Source organism: Magnolia sinica, chromosome 16, assembly GCF_029962835.1.
Source record: "Magnolia sinica isolate HGM2019 chromosome 16, MsV1, whole genome shotgun sequence".
In the NCBI taxonomy this organism is placed as follows: Eukaryota; Viridiplantae; Streptophyta; class Magnoliopsida; order Magnoliales; family Magnoliaceae; genus Magnolia; species Magnolia sinica.
Genome location: NC_080588.1, coordinates 26,797,722 through 26,803,742, shown reverse-complemented (window position 1 = coordinate 26,803,742; position 6,021 = coordinate 26,797,722). Strand labels below are relative to the sequence as shown.

Below are 6,021 nucleotides of genomic sequence, written 5' to 3'. Positions count from 1 at the left end.
TAAGAGAATAATTATAAATTAAGTAAATAAAACTTGTAAAATTCAAAGGTGAAAAACTAGGGTTTCCAACGATCCACTTGTAGAGATCAGGGAGATCTATGCTTGATTCAATAATACAACTGGAATCAGAGTCCTATCTTCATCCAATTGGAAGATATCTCATTAAAACTCAACTCTGAACTTCCTTTGATCCATTTTTCAAGAGATGAGAGGTATGCGAACTAGAATTGATTCCATCACAAGACCATGCCCATGAGATAAAGTAAACAATAGAATGTATCAATCCACAACCAATCTGGGAGATTTACGAACGTTAGGAAGAATTTCATCTTCCAACCATGTCCAAGAGACGATGGTGAACAACAGGGTTCCCAAGTTCACAATCCCTATAATGAAAAGAATATACTCCAAGCTATCGCACATCTATTGTAATTTGAGTCACAACAAACCATTAAAAACTAGAATTATTCCTTATAATCAAACTAGAATCAAAATCAGTTCAACTTAACATGAATTAAACCATAGAGAGCATCCCCTCATACTACAAGCTTCACCTCTTAGCCATAGCTAATAGGCTTGGATGCCCTGGAGCATGAATTTCCATAGAAATTTATGGACCTCAGCAAAAAATTATCATTGAATTACTTGAGGTATCCAAAGTATATATGATTCACCTGTGACTGAAAAAGTTTCAATGTTAGTATTCCATGGTGAATTAGAGACTACAGGTAGATATAATTCAGAAAAAATCTCAGCAGATGATGTAGTCTTAACACATTCCAAAGTTTCAGACTTCAGTTTAATTTTTAGTTCCTCCTCCTTCAATGGTAAATATTCAGGTTCTAGGGACAGAGAGGCTTCAGAATAAGGGTTCTCTCAGTCAGTAACAACTACCAAGGTGTTGTCTTGTAAGGCATACATTATTTCCTTTATCATAGGATCATTTGAATCTGCAAAGTGTGTCAAGCAATCGTCCAAAGAGTTAGGAAATTCAGTTAAAAGTGACTCATTTTTCATATTGAAGCTTGTGATGATCTGCCCAAGGATTCCATCGTCTCTGGAAGTGGATGGACGCATGCTCTCTTGCTCTTGCCCTGCACAAACAGATTGAAAATCAATAGGGGAAGCATTAATGTGAACACTTTATTCATTAAAATTACTTTGTAGAGGCATTGAATCGTCAAACATGTATAGGTCAGATGGTGGCCTCAACTGGGTGGTTTCAAATTCCAAAGTCATATCGAGCAACTCGTCCCTCTCCCGAATCATATCATCATTCAATTCAGGAGAGTGGTCCAACCATTTCTCACAAGAGTTAGAAAGGTCAGTTGTAAGGGGCTCATCCTCCACATTTAAATCGAACATGTCAGATGAGTGGAGTAGATTCTTATGACCGATCACTTCGTGTACTTCTTGATCACTGACCTGGACCAAACTTGAGACCGATTCCAGGGAAATTTGGGCTGAACATTCATGATCGTCATCCCAATACTCATCATCTTCTAATTTCATGTAATACACACTTGGGATGGGATCATATTCCTTACATTTTATTCCTAGATTGGGTTGAGGTTTGAATAAACTAACATTTCCCTCATCATTGAAACCAAGTGTGTCATGTGAGTGAAGTGTGTCATTATCATTATATTTGAAATACACTCACGTCTCTTAATCAAGATGGAAAGAAATCACCACCGGGTATATCTCATCTTGACCTAAATAGACATATTTCAAATCAAAGGGCAAAGGTTTTAGGTCAAGCTTCGGTGCCTTGAGGTTAGACGATAGAGGCACTACATCAGTTTGGGGCAACTCTTCAAATTGTGGCCTCCACCGGTTAACCTTAAGTACCGGCGCAATATCAAGCATGACACCCATCTCCCTAATCATATCATCATCAAAATCATGGAAGTGGGCAAGGCACATCTCTAGAGGGTCAGAAGATAAGGTCAAAGGTGTTATATCTTCCACGAAAGAGTCAATCATGTTAATGTCATGGAAATCATCATCATCCTCTAACCGTCTACCTGTGTTGAAAAATAAATTTAACTCCAATGTCATATTCCCGAAAGACATACTCATGACTCCATTCTTACAATCAATGATTGCATTTGAAGTGACAAGGAATGGGCGACCAAGAATGACGGGATTCTAAGTGCTCATGTTACTGATGGGTTCAGTATCCAGGATGATAAAATTACAAGGTAATAGAATCTGTCAACCTGGACCAACACATCCTCAATTATCCCTATCGGTACATGAACTAAGTGATCAGCAAGTTATAATATAGTTAGGATGGGTTTCAATTCACCCAAACCTAACTGTTTATAGACCGAGTAAGGAATCAGATTTACACTCACTCCTAAATCAAGAAGTGCGTGCTTAATGCCATAATTCCCAATTACACAGGCGATGGTCAGGCTACCAGGATATTTGAATTTCTATGGCACATCTTGCTTTAGGATGGCACTCGCTTTTTCAGTTAAAAAGATTTTCTTTTGAATATTTTACCGTCTTTTTGTCGTACACAAGTCTTTCAGAAATTTGGCATATAAAGGTATTTATTTTACGGCATCAAGTAGAGGAACATTGACACTCACTTGTTTCAACACCTCTAGATTGTCCTGAGAGCTAGAGAGAGATTTTGATGCAACCAACCGTTGGGGGAAATGGAGCAATCGGCTTGCCCAGAAGTTCTAGTTCCAATTCTTGTGGAGCAGTGCTAAGTCTATCATCATTGTCCTCTTCCGAGTCCTTAGGCTTTTCAGCCCTAACCGGAGTGGTTTTGTCAATGGTCTTTCCACTCTTAAGAGTGGTGATAGATTTAACTTCCTCCATCTGATTTGAAGAGTTGGGGTCACTTATCTCATATTGTGGTTTGGGATTAGGGAGAGGTTAAGCAGGAAGCATCCCCTTTTCCCTAATTGCTAATTATGATCCATCCTTTGGACAGACGATGCAAGCGTTCCAATCGCTGATCTGATTTCCTGGACTGCTTGTGCTGTATTTTGATTAAGTAGCTCTTGGTCTTAAATGTGTTTTAGAACCGAATCATCTTGAGGTTTCACTTGATTTGGAATTTGATTGAAAAATCCTTGAGGGGTAGCACTTTGTCCATTCCTCCAACTGAAGTTTGGATGATTTCTCCAACTGGGATTGTATGTATTGGAGGTAGGTCCATTGAAAGGTCTTTAATAATTGTTTACGGCGTTGGATTGCTCATTCAACACCTCTTGAAAGGCAGGTATCGTTGGACAATTTTCAGTTATGTGAACGTTGCAAGCACAAATATCGTAAACCATTTCCTTAACCTTATCCTTCTTTAGTTCCATGGCCTTGAATTTTCTTATGAGATTAGACACTTTAGCATTTATACCATCATCCTCTTTTAAAAGGTATACTACGCCCCTTTCCTTTGATTGAGTGGGCCTAGAGGTGGTGCTTGATTTTGGATAAGTGTCCCATGATTGTGCATTTTCAGCAAGTCTGTCCAAGTAATCCCACACATCATCAACATTTTTATTCATGAATTCCCCATTGCACATTGTCTCAACCAATTAGCACATGGAAGATGTCAGTCCATCATAGAAAAAGTATGTAATGCGCCATGTTTTAAAACTATGTTGTGGGCATGAACTAACAAGATCCTTGAACCGCTCCCAACATTGGAAGAATGTTTCATCCTCCTTTTGGGCGAAGTTCATGATTGACTTTCTAAGGGTGTTTGTTTTATGATGTGGAAAAAATTTCTTCATGAACTCCCTTATCATGTCATTCCATGTGCCAATAGATTTAGGATGTAGTGAATGCAACCACGTCTTAGCTTTCTCTTTCAAAGAAAAGGGAAAGAGTTTCAGCCTGACTGTGTCCTCGGACATGTTTGGAAAATATAAAGTTGTTATGATCTCAACAAACTCTTTCAAGTGAAAATATGGACTTTCAGATTCAAGTCCATGGAATTTTGGAAGAAGTTAGATCACTCCTGGCTTAATATCCATGTGTCCCGTATTTTCTGAAAAAACCATGCATGAGGGCATGCTCACCCCCGCCGGTTGTAAATAATCTCACAAAGTACGAGGCGGGGGTGCTTGATACACCTCATTCTCATCCTAGACTTCCTCAACCCGAAGTTGAGGTTGTCTTCCCAGTTGATTCACAGCCATCACTTCAATTAACTCTGGGGATCTCGAGTAGTGTCTAATCCTGTGATGGATAGATAACCCTTCAACCAATCCTCCTTCACTAAAAAGACGTCAAGTGTTGTCATGGACCCACTTGGGCATGAAACACTCTCAGCCCTCAATCTTAGATTCTAACCTAAACCTAAAAAGGAAGAAAGGAAATAGAAATATAAAATAGAAACAAAGAGATAGTTGGAGAGAAGTTACCAAATTAGACGTTCCTAATTAATATCCTATAAAACAAAACAAAACAAGTCAGTTTCTAAAAAAAATAGAAATTCTAAAATTAGAAAGTTTCTAAAAATAAAAATAGAAAGAGGAGTTAATTTCTAAAAATAAAAGAAAACCTACAATTAGAAAGTCTCTAAAAACCTAATCAATAAATAGAAAGAAAAAATTAGAAAGAGATTACCGAATTAGAAGTTTCTATATTAGGATCCTACAAAACAGGAAATTTAGGTAGTTTCTAAAAATCAAATAGAAAAACCTAAACCTAAAATTAGAAAACTCTAATCTTAACCTAATTCTAAAACTAGTTAATCTCAGAAGAACGCAACCGTCAAGGCTCGGCAATGGCGCCAAAAACTTGTTCACCACCCCAAGTATAGGGTCGCGATGTACTAATAATCTCGATAAGACCGAGGTCAAATCCACAGGGACTGAACCTTGTATGTACTCTGAAAGTGACCAAAACTAAAACTAGAATAAGATATAATCTAAATCAGAGAATGTAAGAGAATAATTATAAATTAAGTAACTAAAACTTGTAAAATTCAAAGGTGGGAAACAAGGGTTTCCAAGGATCGACTTGTAAAGATCAGGGAGATCTATGCTTGATTCAAGAATACAACTGGAACCAGAGCCCTATCTTCTTCCAATTGGAAGATATCTCATTAAAACTCAACTCTGAACTTCCATTGATCTAGTTTTTAAGAGATGAGAGGTATGAGAACTAGAATTGATTCCATCACAAGACCATGCCCATGAGACAAAGTAAACAACAGAATGTACCAATCCACAACAAATCTGGGAGATTTATGAACGTTAGGAAGAAGTCCATCATCCAACCATGTCTAAGAGACGATGGTGAACAACAGGGTTCCCAAGTTCACAATCCCTATAATGAAAAGAATATACCCCAAGCTATCGCACATCTATTGTAATTTGAGTCACAACAAACCATTAAAAACTAGAAGCATTCCTTATAATCAAACTAGAATCAAAATCAGTTTAACTTAACATGAATCAAATCATAGAGAGAATCCCCTCACGCTACAAGCTTCACCTCTTAGCCCTAACTAAAAGGTTTAGCCAACCATGAATATGATTACACTAAAATCTTAGAAAAACATCAAGGGAAAAGAAACACAAGGAAGAAGAATGAAGAACTCTCGATGGAGCTTGGTCGGCTGCACCCTTTCTCTTTCTCTCTCTTTCTTCCCACGTCTCCACTCCACATCTGATGATCCTCCACGTTCTCTCTCTTTCTCCTTTTATAGAATGGTGTAAGTTGGCTAGGAACTTATGCACAAGAGGTGGTTGCGTGCGTAAGTTTTGTTTACGCAGTTGTAACGCCCTGAAATTCAGGGGTCGAGCATAACTCAGCTCCCGAGTTCCAAAACATCACTTATGCAACATATTTAATGATGGATGTATGTTGTCTGTATTAATGCATAAAACATGGAATAGATTAAGCCAAAGCACAGATATAATTCAAGGATAAGTGAAGAAAGCAAGCGGAAGACTTATAAAAATATATGTGTGCAAGTGCAAATCCCTGAAGTACATACACAAACCAGGTCGTATGAAAGTGTTACTATCAAAATTACAAGTATCAAAA

The 6,021-nt window shown here is 37.9% G+C and overlaps 1 non-coding gene across 1 annotated transcript; it reads left to right on the top strand.

Annotated features, from left to right (window-relative positions):
• The first annotated feature begins 3,615 nt into the window (after positions 1-3,615).
• On the top strand, positions 3,616-3,722 carry LOC131229979 (small nucleolar RNA R71). The gene has a single exon (XR_009163711.1). It is a non-coding gene; the product is annotated as a small nucleolar RNA R71 (small nucleolar RNA).
• The last annotated feature ends 2,299 nt before the right edge of the window (positions 3,723-6,021 follow it).